This window comes from Glossina fuscipes, unplaced genomic scaffold (assembly GCF_014805625.2).
Source record: "Glossina fuscipes isolate IAEA_lab_2018 unplaced genomic scaffold, Yale_Gfus_2 1, whole genome shotgun sequence".
Lineage (NCBI taxonomy): Eukaryota > Metazoa > Arthropoda > Insecta > Diptera > Glossinidae > Glossina > Glossina fuscipes.
Genome location: NW_023998415.1, coordinates 23,186,337 through 23,203,248, shown reverse-complemented (window position 1 = coordinate 23,203,248; position 16,912 = coordinate 23,186,337). Strand labels below are relative to the sequence as shown.

The window sequence follows — 16,912 nt, the reverse complement described above, 5'->3', positions numbered from 1 at the left end:
ATTTTGGATAAATTTTGTATAATAATATAATGCAAAGAAAGTTATCCATTTAATCGGAAATGTTAAAAATTAAAAAATTGAAATTGGAATAACTCTTAAAAAGTTATTATATTGTACTGAAAAAATTTCATTCGCTTTACAACGAAAATAGTTTATGTAATTAATTACATTGTTAAAATAATTTATTTGACAAAATATTTGATAAGAAATCTTTTAATTGAATTCTTGCTCTATGCATAAGAAATCTATGTATATCTCAGGTTAATCAAGCCGATTGTCCTAAAAGTGGGAAAACTTTCAACAAGACTCGCAAGGAGAATCTTCAAATCGTTCAAAGCAAACCAAGACGCCCATAGCGATATTAAATCAATTAAATTCGAGCCAAACTTCTTCAATAGTAAAACAGATATAAGGGAATCGGTCGCTTGTTGTTAATTCCAACGTTCTGTTCCGTTCTGGTATTGGACTTAACATAGATCTATTTTCTATTATACCGATCGATTCTGGCTTACTTTTCAATTTAATTAAAGTTTGCATGTCTGCCCTTGGCCTTTGTGTCCCACCTACATGTCGCAATTTTCGGGATGTTTTCAAAATTTTGGTACACCGACACGTTTGGGCCCAAGGACGAACGCTATTGAAAATGATTCGAATCAGATCACTTCTTCGATCACTCTCAATACAAAGTATAATTTTAAAATGTCGTTACATGAAAAACTGTATCAAAGGGAGGGGTGCAGGTCATTCAATAGTGGACCGCAATTCAGTTGAACTCAATGTTTATTATGACTGAAAAATGGCTTATAGCTCATCCTTTTTTTTTACGGCTTCTATCAGCTCAATGTCTCAATGTTTTTACAAAATATGGATAAAAGAACAAACAGTCATCATCATATACACATATATGTAAGTAAGTTTTTTTGAAATAATTCTACGTAGAATCGATTGATTCCACTTTACGCCAGAAGATTAAACTTATCTTGAAGAAGCAATTGAACTTTCAAGGTAATCCGAGAAGTACCTGAAAAGTTTCAGGTATCTGCAATACGATTAGCAATTCGACTAGCCATCTTTTTGAATACCGTCTACGGGACCTTACTTAAGGGAACATATAAGAGAAACTAAAGATTAAAATTAAAGGCTTTGCAATTTTGGCGTTCAAACTTTAGGTGAAATACTTTAATTTTAGTCCCTATTACGTTGATTTTCGATTTAATGAAAGATTTGAAAAAAAATGTAAGGCAAAGTTTGTTTCAATTTCTTGGCACTAGCATTGACATCTTGCAAGTCGCTTTCACCCTCCTATCCAACGGTCGTGTCAGTAAAGCTACACCAAAATGTTTGTGCTTGAAGACACTTCTAAACGAACATAAACACTTCTTAAGGATTAGATCTATAAGTATAATCGGGATGAGAGCACTGAGATGCAGGTATTCCTTTAACACAGGTACATTTCCAGAACACTTGGGTTAGAGTTCAAAATTTCTTTTTACTGCCTTAAGTCTTGACATGATGGATGCACTGTAACGAATATGATGTAAAATACAAATAGAGTACTAAGAAATACTTAGTGATTGTCGCTTTAATCTGATTACTAGTTAGATGGAATTCTCTGGTTTGGCCATAGACTAGAGTCTCAAGTTTCACCTACTTTCGATAGTTGCTTTCTGCATACAAATTAAATTCTAGAAAATTTGTTAAAAATAGTTACGGAAAACAGCATTCGAATCGGTTTAGCTTGCTTGAAAGGCAATTTCATGTAGATGCACGAATCGTTCACAGAAATATCCTACGTTTCCTAGTTTAGAAACAGTATGCCGCCAAACCCAACCATATTTTGATCGTAACCACTTAACAGAGCTCTGTTAAGAGAGTGGGTAAGTGGCTTTGCTACTTAAACTCGAATTTATTTTTGCAGTCGTTATATAAGTATATATATATGTATATATTCTATGAGGGTCTTCGATGCTTGAGCAAACTTTGCTCGCTATAAAAATAAGCATTCAATAGGTGACTTTGGATTTTCTGAATCTGAAATTTTTTCTTGTTGTTTTCTTATTCTTACCTTTCTTTTTCTCTTTTCTTTCTTAGGGTTTATATGATCGTTTGAATATACATATGTATGCAATTTCTTACGTTGAATTCTATACCCACCGCCGATAGATTCTAGAAATATTCATTTTGGGAAAATATTTGCGAGACCCGGAATGAAAGTTCATGGATCTCATAAAGTATATTTTTGATCAATAACAAATTCTAAATCGATGTAGGGATGTCCGTCGGTCTGATTACGGTCAATGTCCACTGTGTTGTGAAATCGATTGCTAATTTGGCAAAGGCATTGAAAGTTTTTGGGCGCAGACTGACATTGCAAGTGACCCATTACCGATAAATCGATTAAAAGGCCGCTTCCTAAGTGCAACCTGATAAGGCGCGACCTTTCCAATTTTTAAAACCATCCAAAAACAGTAAATGTGCACAAAACGGAGTGAAATAAGCCACGCCCATCTGATATTATGGATAATTCGAATTTCATTTTTTGGTTTTATTTTCTAATTTTTCTTATAACAAAAGGCGGTGAGTTTAAAAAACAAAGCTTGACGGTAATCGATTTCTCACTTATTATATATTTGCTCTGCTTCTTATTATTATGTATATATACAAAATAAGAAATATTCAAATGAAAAGATAAATACACTGATTTCACTTTTACTTAAAAAGATGCTGAGAGAGAGAAAGAGGGGAGTGAAGCGAGGAGGTTTAAGTTTATCCACGTTATCACAATCATCATCATTCAAAATTATTCTCAAGATAAATTTTTTATCCATGTTCTTCTCATATAAAATCCAATAGATGTTAAGGTAAATAAGTTTTAAACTTTAAATTTATCATTTTAACGAATTATGTATACTTTTACTCAGCATAATAATCTCCATAATATCAATGTCCTAAATCGTTTCTTTCGAAAAAAAAAAAAAAAAAATTAGAAAGTTACGGCTTTAACTTGATTAAGTTTTATAAACGCGACATTTCTTGCAAAAACCCGAAAACAAACAAAAAAAAAAAGAAAATAACAATAATAAATTTAAAATGTAAAAATTTCAGGCGTTGTTATCGCCAACTAGTATCATATAGTAATCGTAGATATCGTGTCGTATAATACTTGTTAGGCGATGTAACAGACTACGCTTGCTGCAAGCGCGATATTTTTAACGGGAGCCCTTGCAAGAGGACGGTATCAAAAAATAATCTTTGGTAGTTGTTACGGTTAATTCATTTTCAATGGATTTCACGCTTAGGATAAAACATTGAATGGATTAAATTTCTCAAAATTTCTACAAAATTGTGGCTTACTAGTTGAATACAAAATCATGTGGACGGACGGACATCAAGCGAGCAGGGAATAAAATTTGGCTCTATCGTACGTCGCTTTATACGTTGCATACATTCATACATTCGTATTTCTACCACAAATAGTGCAAGGTATGGCAAAATGTAAGTCCTCAAGTATTTAAAACTTTAACTTTCTTACTGTTCCGCTACAAATGGACCTTTTTCACCTAAAACAACTAAACAAAAATTGCCAGTACATAGGATCCAAAATCTAATGGGTGGCGAACCGTGTTTTCAAAAAGTTAATTGAAAAACAAAATAGCCCCCGTTTATATATTTTTCAGCAAAAACCCTCGCGCAATGATTTTCTAAGTTCAAATGAATCACTTCAGCAAGCTCGGCCCTATCTCTATATCAGATAAACGTTTCGTGTCAAGCATACATGCAAGAAATTTAAACACACTTGAATTAGGTAAACGTGCCGCAATACAAAATACATACCCTACCTAACTAGATGTTGGTCTTTTCCACCATTTGAATTATTGCCGGATTTGTTGAAATGTAATTATTTTGTTTATACAAAATGATATGCATGAAGTTGTAATTATTTTGTCTGTGCAACATAAATGCTTACGGTTCCTATAGGTTACGGAAGAGCGATAGTCCGCAAACACGTTAAAACGTTATAGCTGGGCGAGAGACAGTTTATTAAATGCCTTACACCACTTTGCCTAATACGATTGTTCACCTATCTATAAAGATTTACTTTTATGACAATTTCCATATTATGATAGGTCCAAAAATAGGCCAGTATGGTTTAAATTTGGCAAAGTAAATTCATATATTGAATATGTATCTATTCCACCCAGAATAATTTTCATCATGAAACACTCAAAAATTAGGACTTGCTCTCAAACAAAGACTTAGATGTTTTCCTAAAAACATTTATATAAGTCAAGCTCGAAGAATGGTCTCATCCCAGACAGATTTTTCAGATCGATTTAGTTTATACCGAAGTACGCAATTTTTTTCCATACACTAACATGCAAAAATTGCCATCTGCAAGTTGAACGCAAAATAGCATGGACAGACAAAGGAAGAGACATGCTTAAATCGATCCAGAAAATGGTTCTAAATCGATTGGTAAACCCTAAATAACTCTATCATAATTACTTCTTAGTTTCACATAGGTGTGATAAGGTTACAAAAACAATTCAGCTGAAATATGGAAAATTTTCATTTAATTAGAAAACTCAATGCAGGAACGGTGATGTACATAAAAGTTTTTATATTAAAAAATCGTATCTCTACAGGTTGAAGTAAGGGCCTACTATACCATCCCATACCATCGCATGCTTGTAAAAATACTGTTTGCCATAGTTTTGCGCAATTATTTCTTTAAGAGAGTTCACAATAAATTTTTCATCCTTTGGAATAACTTTTAAAAGTTTAGAAACTAATTAACGAACAAAAACCTTTTTAGTTATGTTTATTCGATAAATTTTTCTCTTATTTTTTGCCACGTTTTTTAATGTAAACACTTAAAATACTTTCCATTAATTGGTGCACTGAGGAGAAAGAGAGGCGAAAAAATGATGAGCAAAGGAAAAATTGTGAAAAAATTGAGTTTGCAGGAAACGCGTCAATTCTAATAAGCTAAGGGCTATCAGCGGTACCCATTAAAATCAAAGTAATTGAAAAACAAATAAGTACATTATAGTCGAGCAACGCCGACCGTCAAATATCCTACACCACATTGTCTAACACAATTCTCATTTCTTTATTGCAAAACACAAAAATTATATCTTCTTCCTATATAAAGGCATACTTTTCATGTGCGTTCAACGCAACCTCATGTAGTACAAATTTAATCCTTGCATAGAGCAGGATCCAAGAATAGGGGTAGATAGTCCAAATTTTGTAAAGTTCATTTTTATATGAAATTACTATAATATTATGGGTCAATTGCCTTCACCTTTTATTAAAACTGAAACTTTTTTGCTCTACAAAGGATCAATTTCCGTGAAAATCGTTATAAGGGTAGGATCCAAAAGATAGGACGAAATACTACAATTTGAGCCACTTTTGCGGAGAAATTTTGAAAATTACAATTTTTTCCATATAATGACTTTTCAGAATAGGGCTTTCTATGGGGAGTGATCGAAAAAATCGACCAACCATTTTCAAAAGCGTTCGTACATGGGCCGAAACATGTCACTGTACCAACTTCTATCAAAATATCTCAAAAGTAGCTTGAACACTTATTTACATAGACAGACAACAGACGGACAGACGGGCAGACAGACTTAGATCAATTCAGGTAATGATCCTGAATCGATCGGTATAATAATAGGTGGGTTCATCTTAAGCCCTTCTGGCTGTTGCATATAACCGCAATAAGTAAATACCACACCACTTGCGGAACCAGGGTATAATGCTTCGGGAATAAATAAAAAATCCCTAAGAAATGCTCGCAAGTGGTGGGCATGCAAAAATTATAATCTAAATGATTATGAATGCTCCAATCGGTCCACTGTGACTAGACTTGAAATTATATTTCATGCGGTTAGCGATATATACTTTCAGTTGCTACCAGTGAAATCAGCAGAATATTGTAACCTTGTGCATATGCGTATGTGACTTTTACAATAAAAACCTAATAAACATAAACAAATAAAAAAATCATATTCGGTCTTGGCCAAATCTTTTGTATCCAAAAACTTTATTTACAAAAAAAAAAAAAGGAAAGAAAAACTGTCACTCCTTCAAATTTTTATACTTTAAAATTTTCCCTTTCTTTTTAAAGTAGGACCATACATAGCGTATAAGAAGTTCGTTGCGCGTGCTGTATTTTATGAGTAATTAAGGTGGGAGGCTCCTTTGACAAATTGGACAAATATTCAACAGTAACCTGCGCGCAGCAACTTCCGATATTTTTATCATCGTTTTTATGCATGTTTACGTATGTTTATTTGCCTTTGACATTCTCTGGTACAGACAGATATCATTAAATCAATTCCGATTATGATATTGATAAAAAGTATATATATATATATATATATATATATATATATGTTCCTTGAGAAAAGTCCAGGGCGGATGTTGAAAACGTTTTGATAAATTAAAATAGTCTCCATTTTCTTGTAGCTGTGTCTCGTTGACCAGCCGGCAGAGACTGACAGCGTGGGTGTTTATAATTAAGCCCTTTATTAAAGGATTTTGTAAAGTCATAGAGAAAATGTTTTTTTTTTTTTTTTTTTTAACAACTTCATCATTTGGCATTGTTTTCCATACATTCGAGCTAATAAATTATACAAATAAAAAAGATTCGTAAAACATATATAAAATCAAAAGAAAAACTTGGCACAGTTGTGTTCAATTTTTAATTGACTTTGTGCGGTTTAATTTGGTTTGATTTCAATTTACTCCTTACGGAGTAATTCGTGTTTCCAGGTAAAGGCTTACTCTTCATGGAAACCCTTAAAAGAGTTAGTTTCCTAGGTAGCTAAATAGACTTACGTAGTCCAAATTTGCTGCATTTATGCCAAATTACTATTACGAATCGATCGATTCGCATGAAATACTAGAGAGTTGACCTTGCTGGTTTACTGGAAAGCTTGTTTCTTATAGGAGAGGAGGAGAGAGGCATCCTATTGACCCTATCTCATCACATTCACTTAATATGCCAGAATATTACTTTTAATCGATTTTATTTCGAAAACCGCGATCTCTCGATTGAATACAGATATAAATGGAAAAACATCAGAGGAACCAGCATGTTTAAGTCGACTGTCCATTCATATGATTCATGAATAGATCGGTATAATTGTGGAACGATTGGAACCGTTTTTGTATGGAACATGCAAGGGATTCTAGCGAACTTTTGGATATCATTTTGTCAAGGAATCGAATCTTATTGACGAAGATTTGAAATAATTCTATTGGTTGTTCTTCGAAATTGTGTTAATTTTTTCTGCATTATGCATGTGAGCAGATCGCTCCTATTTATTTTTTTTACTCAGATATTATCAATCGATCAAGGAATGTTTTTTTTTATATTAGTTTACTCATAGCGTCAGATTCTTTAAATCGCAAAGTTATAAAGAGAATTGATCTAAGCAATTGAAACCAGTTCTCATCTTCGAGTTTTTTTGTTTCATTTTAATTGTATGTATATACAAAAGCAAAGTAAGCTTTTCGGAAAAATATATATAGAGAAGATATTAGAAGAAATAACAAATGAAAAACATTCAAACGAACAAGGAATTATTTATTTCTATTATAAAATGTATATAGAAATGAGAGCCTAATAAAATAATTCATACCAGACCAGACGAGATGCAAACTTACTAACATTGAACAATAGAAACGAACCAATCAAGTTGTTTATAAACTTTAGAAAATGCAAGCAGCAACAATATAACAGCAATGCAAGGCAGAAACAAAGAAAGTATTTATATATGCCTTAGATTGAATCGTTTAATTTGTAATATTTGTTTTTCTAAATCATACGCACAACGAGACTAAAAAAAAAACTAACTGTACTACCAAATATATATAAAACTATTTTACATGAAAGATATTATGCAAGCGCAGACATCCTATGGCGGCATGACTGTAGTCGTCCTACTGATTTTTACCATAAATTTTTCTCATATACTAACGTATATGCAATTATAATTTAACATATGTACTCGGATAAGATTGTCGAAGAATAATTCTCAATAAATTAGTAAAACATTCGTACAAAGGGCGTTTGATGCATAATCATCTCTCGATTGACTTACGCCAATGGATAGGTCAAAAAGTAATTTTTCTAATTGTGAGCATAAGCAAAGACGCATATAGTTTTTGCAGAGAAAGCAAAAAAAAAAAAATTAAAACATTTTATCTGCTTTTGGCGATAGGCTGGGGTGGCTTTCTTTGTTCATACTGATCAAATTAATAAAATTAATTACATTTTGTTTTTTACGACAGTTTTATGCAACAGAGAAAAAATGTTGTCAAAATTTTTGTATGTTTCGCATGACAGATATCTTAACAGCTCGATGATCTATCTGGAAATAATGGAATTTCATATAAAGCTGCTGCTGCAGCTTGCTCGCATCTTCTGAACTGAATGAAAGTTGAAAAGGTTAGGTGTTTGATTTTTTCATTTTATGGACCTTGAAATAACTTTGACTAATTTGATTCGCAACAATTTTTGTCGGAAATATGTTAAAGTACGTTAATTAAATGAAACGAATTCAATTGAAACCGCTTAATATATTAAATTTTCAGAGAATTTTCAAACTTATCTGGTACAGAAATTAAGCATATATGTATATGTATATATATATATGTACATGTATATGCAAAACAGTGATCGTAATTAATAAATTTCTGGAAAAAATTAATTCGTTCGTCTGTCTGCTCATATCAATTTACGTCACTTTCTATTGAAAATGAAACGAAGACGAGCCCTTTGCATCAGATTCAATACTTTTTGAATCGAGATCGACTGACAGACCCATTAGATCTTACCGAAGATATCATTGTCGCATGGTAAGTCGCAGTGATCATTTACATTGCGTATTGCACGTTGTACATGGAAAACGTTTAAACCTGTTTATACCCTACACTACTTGTGGTACAGGGCATATTAAGTTTGTGCGAACGTATGTAGCACACGTTTTATTATATTGATCGGATCGGATCGTTATCCCAATCGATCTGAGCCTGTCTGGCCGTTCGTCCGTCTGTCCGATGTCTGCCCGTGTTCGATCTGCAGATCAAAATATTTGAGATGTTTTGATGAAATTTGATACACTGACCTGCTTCGACCCAAGGACAAACGTTATAGAAAACGGTTCGGATCGGGCCGTTTTTTCAACTATTCCTTCCTTTCGAAACGTCGTCGTATATTTTCACGAAAAAGAAACTCTTATATGAGAAAGCGGTCCAATTTTTCATATTTTATGACGAAACCTCGACCACAATAGAGAATTTCGCATAACAATTTAGATCACTTACGTCACTTTTTTAGACGCCATTCTCTCTTATGAAAAGTATGCCTTCACATGAAAACAAATTATAATTTTTCACATATTATCAGGAAAATGAATGGGTATTTATATTAGATGAAGTCGTATAGCGTATTTGAAAGGCTGCGTTGCCTGAACATAATGTTGGCACTCGTTTTAGAACGATGTATGCACAAAAAAGACGTAACTTAACTATGTACTAACCGAAATGGTAAACTTACTCATGTATTTTAAACTTTTTTACCCGTTACTTGTCGGCTGCTCTTAATTCATGTCTTTTTTCGCAACAACAGAAGCGAAGGAAAACAGTCCTGCCGTCAGTTAATAGCCCAATGGCTTTTGCAGCCAAACTTGTCAGATCTTAGCAGAAAATCAGCATATTTTCACGATCCCTCCGTTCGTAGTCCGTCGTCCGCCTTTAACGTTCATCAGGACAAAGGATATGTTACCTCATAATGACGGACAATTGCGATTCACAATAATGACTTCATTGATATCATAACCAGATATATTTTCTCTTATTATATATATCTATCGTTTGTATTTTGTGACAAGTGTATAACTTATAATTTATTTCTTTAATTTTTAACATATTTAAACGACTTTTCCTCGTAAAGATAGATCACGAAAATGATGTGTCAGCGTCTATTACTATCAAGCGCGATTGTTCTTTCAATTCTCTTTCGTTAATACTTGCACGTTGCCAGATATATAATAACAGAGTGTGGCATATTTATCTAATTATATACATTCATGTTTATGTATATGTATATATATACGCAAAGGTTTCCTATGACCCTTCTTCCAAATTTTATTCTCTCTATGATGAATTGATTTTTCTAATAAAGTAAGTAAGTAAAGTTTTCGCTTTAGCCAAGGCTGTGCGCTTGTATATGGACATTTCTAATATGCTACGAAAATGAAAGCCCTCCCTAATATTTGTTACAAAAGCATACAAAAAAAAAAAAAAAAAAATTACACTAGTGCTGATCCCTTCACTTATGCATTTAATGATACTGCTGTTATAATGACGTGTCTGCTCACGAACACTTTGTACAAGCAAAAGGACAAAGACGGACCGCGAAACCAATCCATTGGAACGAATTTTGTATAGCCACTAACTTAAGTAGTTTTTTCGCAAACCTATTCTAACCCTAAAACTTTGTCTTACGTGGATGATTTTTTTCTCTTCTTTTTGTCGACATTGTTTTAGATGTCAGCTTTTGAGAGTGTGTGTTTTAAATGCATCATTTTAAATGCATTAAATAGGACCAGTTCGAGCAGTCTTGGTTTTTTTAGGTGCAAGAAATGCAGGGTTGGAAAAATCGACGGTAAGCAGACATTATTAAAGCGATTTACGAGATTCAAGAATGTATTTGCCCAAGGTTATATCTGAAGCGGGATAATATGATATGATATGATGAAATTAGTATAACTACGTCGGTCCGTAATGGATAGAATGGATAGATACATAAAATGGTAGAATGCATATAAAATATTGAAACTAAGTTAAAATGAAATGAAAAATATCTGAGTATTGCATTTTTAATAATTTTCATTTTAAATTTGCGAAAAATAAAAAAAAAAAAAAATGAATAAAGCTTTACATATATGTACGCACAATTAACCCGAATTCCGAGAGTTTATCGTTCAATTCGTTCAGTTCACATTTGATAAAATCAATTTCTATTTAAACTACTCATGCAAAAATCATTTAAAAATTACACATACGCATATATATGCACACACACACACACAAACACACAAAAACACACAAACACACACATACGCAAATGAAGATAGAGAGAGAGAGAGAGAGAGAGGGAGAGAGAAATAAATATGTATCTGTTTATAGTTATATACGTTGATGTGCTAGCATGTCTTGCTGCACTTAGTCATATGTGTCTGCTTCTGGACTCTTGAAATATGATATTTTTTATATATAATCAAAAAGGAAAGAAAAAAAAAAAAACCAAAGAATCAATTAGTTTTTTACACACAATTTAATTAACAAAATGATCAATTTTCCCCTTTTAAGCTAATTCATTAACTAGCCAAGCGACACAAGCGAAAAATGAAAATAAAGAAATAAATAAATGTATGTATATAACTACAATGAAATTCTAATACTACAACTTGCAAAGTACAAGACTGGTATGCTCTGATTTCTTTGATTCTTTTTTTTTCGCTTTTCATTTACAATTGACCTTCACAAGCGCCTAGGAACTACTTATGCTATTTTAAGTTCTACTTTAATTGTTTTTTTTTTTACACTAGTAGGGCATCAGCTCGCGGTTCGTATATTAAGTTTGTGCGAATGTATGCGATGCCCAGAAGAATTTATGGGGATAAATTCATTTTTCCTTTTACCGATCATTCAGAATCATTTTCTGAATCGTCATTTTAAGTCCGTCCCTATAATGCCTGTCCACGCATACATGCGTTCACTTTACTTTAGTTTACAAGATATTGCAATGAAATGTGTTTGGCCCCAAAATTAAATTCTCGTCAAAATGAGTTAGATCGGACTACGACCTTTATGTATATATGACGCGCCACAATGATAAAAATGGAATTTTCCCAAACTAAGTAGATGAACAACATACGAAGACGATGAGACAATTCGTTAAAATCCATTTTTTATAAGCTTTCTTACGAAAATTGATCATTTAATAGGCAACAAGACGAAAATGGCATAAAAGTTATGATTTGACGCACAAGTTGACTCTAGTAAGGTTAGAGTATATGCGGAACCTTCTCCATAGAAGAAATTTTCATGAAAAGTAAGTCTCTTATACGACAGCAAATTATAGTTTTTGGTATTTCATGATGAAAAAGTTACAATGAAATAAGCCTGTTGCGCACAGAATCTATCCACGTGTTCGCATATCTTATAAGGGAGGTACGATCAGAATGCCTACGCAATTTGTGCGTTATTTTTTTTTTTTTTTTTTTTTTTTTTTTTTAGATTTAAGCCTAAGGCCAAGATATTATTGAAATACATAAGATCCGTAACGCACCTTATTAAACTTCAAGCTGTTGAGACTCGCTATCTTAAAAATGGTAGAGGTTGAAATTTTTGTACCCATAGATGAAATGTGAAAATTGCCCTTAAAAAATTGAAAAAAAAAAAAAACGAAAATTTTATATAAAAATGTGTCTATGAATAAAATTCTTAATAAGCAAGTCGTGTATATTTGCAATTTATTATAAATCTTGGAATAAATTCATTAGTGGCGTCAAATATGAGGAAAAGGGGGACACGCGAGATGTATATCCTAAACACATTCCAAGAATTATGTATACAAAATGTGTTAGTTCTTAAATGTTTATTTCTTTCGCTCTCCCTCTTTCTCTCTCTCTCTTTCTCTCTCTCTCTCTCTCTCTGTCACTCTTTTTCCCGCAGTTATTCTCAGTCCCTCTTTCCCTATCTCTTTTACACACATCGATGTTACAATTCAATTAATATGATGGGCTTTGCAAAAAAATTGAAAGGCCACCAAATTATAAACAATAACAACCGATTAAGATGAGAATGAATGTAACGAAACAAAAAGTATGCTTGCGAACGAAGAAGCATTAGTGTGAATATGTGAGTGTACGAGCACTTAATTAATTCAAGTACTATTTAATTAAATTACTCATAATGGTATGATTATTCAAATTAAGATAAACAAAAAGTTGTTACGTTCACGCTACAACGGCATGAATCATCTAATCAGCTCTCTTCCCAAAACAAAAAAGAAAAAAAAAAAAGATCTTTTTCTGGAGGGAAATTCTCTTGATATACGAATACTCTCTGAGTATTTTTTTGTTTTTTTTTGTTTCTACGCCGGTGTTGATGTTATATTCATCATGAAAGGGCAAAGGTCTACTATTTTTATCATTTGCTTTGCAACATTCCGAAATTCCAGGCATATACTATTTTAAGGTTAATACATATTTTTTTAGACCTGTTTCGTTTTTATCCCTCGATAATGGACATTAGAATGATAAAATTGTCATAGGGGAGATTCAAAAATTCAAACTTTTGATATTAGTTTTAATATTACATTTTAAGACATTCGGTCGATTTATTAGGAAATAGTCTAGTTTGGTCCGTCAACTCTTTAGCTTTTAGTTAATTTAATTGAAAGGGTAAAGAATTTCATATAGTTACCTTAGGCGACAGGTATTCAAGATTCGCTTCAAGGCTAATATAGCTGACTAACTTGTTTTTTTATTTTTAGTCGCTTGTCTTTTCGAAAGGTATGTTTGTGATGCTTATCATTCGGCAGATCAAGAATTACTGCTTTTCATGCTTTTTGTTTTCCCATTTTTTCTTCCTTCATTTCGACGATTTCCTTCATTTCGGTAATACGGGTTATGTTAGTGTTTGTACTCGTGCCTGTACAAGAAGAGAGAAAAAACTAAAAACCGGTCTCAAAAATGCTTAACTTTATGTAACATACTCTTACTTGCCTTTTGTCTTCCTTTAAAAACAAAGAATAATAAAGAAAATTAAAAATCTTTTTTTTTTTTTTTTTTTTTTTCTTTTGCTTTTTTGGTTTTGAATGCTTTATATATGTATACATAAATACACACATATATATATATATATATACCCTCTTTTTGACTTGTTTTGTATGCATGTAAAGTAAATACATAGAAGTAATAAAAAGAAAAAAGATAAAAAAAAAAATAAAAAAAATAAATAAAAAAAATAAATAAATAAATAAATAAAAGAAGAAATCCACATGTACCCTGTGTAACAACTTTAACTGGTTGTTTGCTGTTCTTATTGTTGCTGTTGTTACTGTTCTTCTTGTTGTGATGTTAATGTTTGCCATTGAACGCTTCAATGATTTTTGCTTCATCAGAACTCTGGATGTTGACTGGAGTTGCTACGTATATGCCATATTCATGGTTAATTCAGGCAAGAATTTGGAACAACAAAAACAATTTAACAAACGCACTTTTACATACAGCAACAAATATTGGTAATCTAACGAGATTAAGTCACACTTCAAATACCCTATATCGTAAGCCTCTCGTCATGTACATATCGGACCATATTGTTTTATTAACGCACAACAAGAGCAGGGTAACCAACATATATAATAGTTTACTCTATGATATTTCACCTTTTTCTGGGCGGAACGGTAAGCGTAGCATTGCACACCTAACCGTCTGTGTACTCGGGCCGAATTCGGTATAGGAAAATGTGAAAATGAAGCACTTTATGCTTTAGTTCGAGGCCGAGCCGAGGTATGGTTTCAAATCCATGTATTGTCCTTAATTTTCTGGCTTTTTTTGCTTACTACATTTATTAATAATATTTCACATTTGACTTTTTCATGTAAAAAAATCTTCTTTTAATATTCCTTGACTCTAAGAATATCGGCCACAAACTTACAAAACAATTGGTAGGCGTAACTGCAATGATAACGAATGTTATCGTAATCATTCCGGGATATACTTCGGGTATTGTTCGGATATTACGAAATATTAAAAGAGAAAAAAAATACTCTGCACTCAGGAGGTTAGCACAATATCATTTCTTATTAACACGCATTAAAATCACGAAAAATGAAAAATAATTGAAAATTTTAATTGTAATTGCTCTCAGGCAATTTTTTTTTTGTTTTTTTTTTTTTTTTGAGTAACCAACCACCCTCGCAACCTACAGCCAACGTAAAAAGCCAAAAAGAAAGATGAAGAATGTGACAGAGAGAGAGAGAGAGAGATGTTTTTAAGATTTCTCGTAATGTCGTCCAAGACTGTTTTTTTTTTTTTTTTTTTTTCTTATTGTAGAAATGAGTAGATCGGTTATTGTTAGGTAGAGTATTTCTCTTCTTAGTTTTCTTTACCAACTTTTCGTTGCATAGTTTACGATCCGTACCGGTTTCTGATCAGCAACGCCGTATATATATATACATATATATATATTACAAAGATATATAGAGGTAAATAGTTTGTTACATGACGCGCAAACTTTACCGGCCCTAATCTGTCTGCTTCTTCTTTTTACAGGACAGAAGGGGGCCAAAGGACGAAAAAAACTCTTCGATTTTCTGCATGGAATGTGCAGATGGGGCTTGTGAATGAATTGAATATTTTTTGCTTTAACTCTATATTAGTGCAAGACAGTATTAGTTTTCATCTCATCTCATTGTACAGCCCTCGAGCCTTTATGCATGCACGCATGTACGCGCATATATAGATATGTGTGCAAGTAAGTAGGTTGGTTGTGTTCTGACTGATTTGTTTTCTTAGTATTATTTTTCATCGTTTCTACTTTATCACTGTGTCGTTCTGACGGCTGGCGGTCTATTCATTTGATGTGTAAAAAGTGAAAAAAAAAAACTTTAAATTGTTTGTTGTTTTTTGTTCTTGTTTTCGCGTTTTCTTCTTTTCGTTTTTATGCATCTTAAATGATTACTAAATTATGTTTAAAATATTCATTTTTTATAATAATATATTTCAGTTAACCGCTTCTAATAGGCATGAAGTGCTTTAAAAATGGGTGGAACGCGAAGGGGCAACTAAAACGCATTTTTCAATTTATTTATTTATTTATTTATTTAATATAATTAACTTAACATGTTTACATCGAAACATATTCTTATTGTACGGAGGAAGTGTTAACAAAAAAAGTAATTAATAACACAAAATGCGAACAAAACTGTTAACAAATAAAAACCATTTCATGAATTGGCAAAAAAAAAAAAACGATGAGGAAGAAAACAAATATCAATTAATTGTGAAACAATAAAACACGCAAAACTCAATGAAAATAAAGCGTTTATGTGTATTCTTCGAATGTAATGGAATATCATGTAAGAAATATCTTAGCGCTTTACGACGAACTTTCAGTACCGTACACCGCAACCAAATGCGTAAATTTCGCGTAATTTATCTCAATTACGAGCACATCTATCCGTCTGCTCCGAACAATTTTTAGCCAACCTTTTGATTAGTTCTCATAAACATTTATGCCCAACACTTATTTAACCACATATATGGAACAAATTTTTAAACAATTGTTAACATTTTTTTGTATGAATCAAGAGCATATATATTGGATTGGGGAAAAAATACTGAGATGGTGTTTATGTCATTTATCGAGCTATTATGCTTTTAAATAAATTGCACTTCACCAGTGAGCATAGGACTTTAAGGCAATAGGCGGTGTATAGACCAATTTTGGTTATTTCACTCAAGGACATGTTAATATGTATATGCGTACATTGTACAGAGCTTCATCAAGAAATGAACTCCTTTTGCGGACATGCGCGAGAAAGCCATGTACACCCACACCCGGGCTCAATTAAATTTTAATTGCGTTTTCCAATGCGGCCAACCTGAATAAATGCAGGCAACTTTGCAATTAATGCTTCCTAGATATATCGAATTGAAATATAAAAAATAAATTGTGAATAGAGCGATAGAAGCAGACAGGGAGGGGCGTAGGTTTTCTTTAATTTGGTATCCACGTCTTATACTGATTAAGCGCACGCAAATGCCCCACAGACTCTTTCTGCTAATACTTTTAACATATACAGTTGGTGTGAAGG

At 32.5% G+C, this 16,912-nt stretch overlaps 1 protein-coding gene and 1 long non-coding RNA gene across 2 annotated transcripts in view; one reads left to right on the top strand and one right to left on the bottom strand.

Annotated features, from left to right (window-relative positions):
- Nucleotides 1-16,912, top strand: part of LOC119631257 (division abnormally delayed protein) — a 116,256-nt gene that overhangs the window by 4,036 nt on the left and 95,308 nt on the right. The window lies entirely within an intron of this gene.
- LOC119631259 lies at nt 11,544-13,869 on the bottom strand. Its single transcript, XR_005246642.1, has 2 exons — nt 13,516-13,869; nt 11,544-12,466 (listed from the first exon to the last, which is right to left on the bottom strand). It is a non-coding gene; the product is annotated as an uncharacterized LOC119631259 (long non-coding RNA).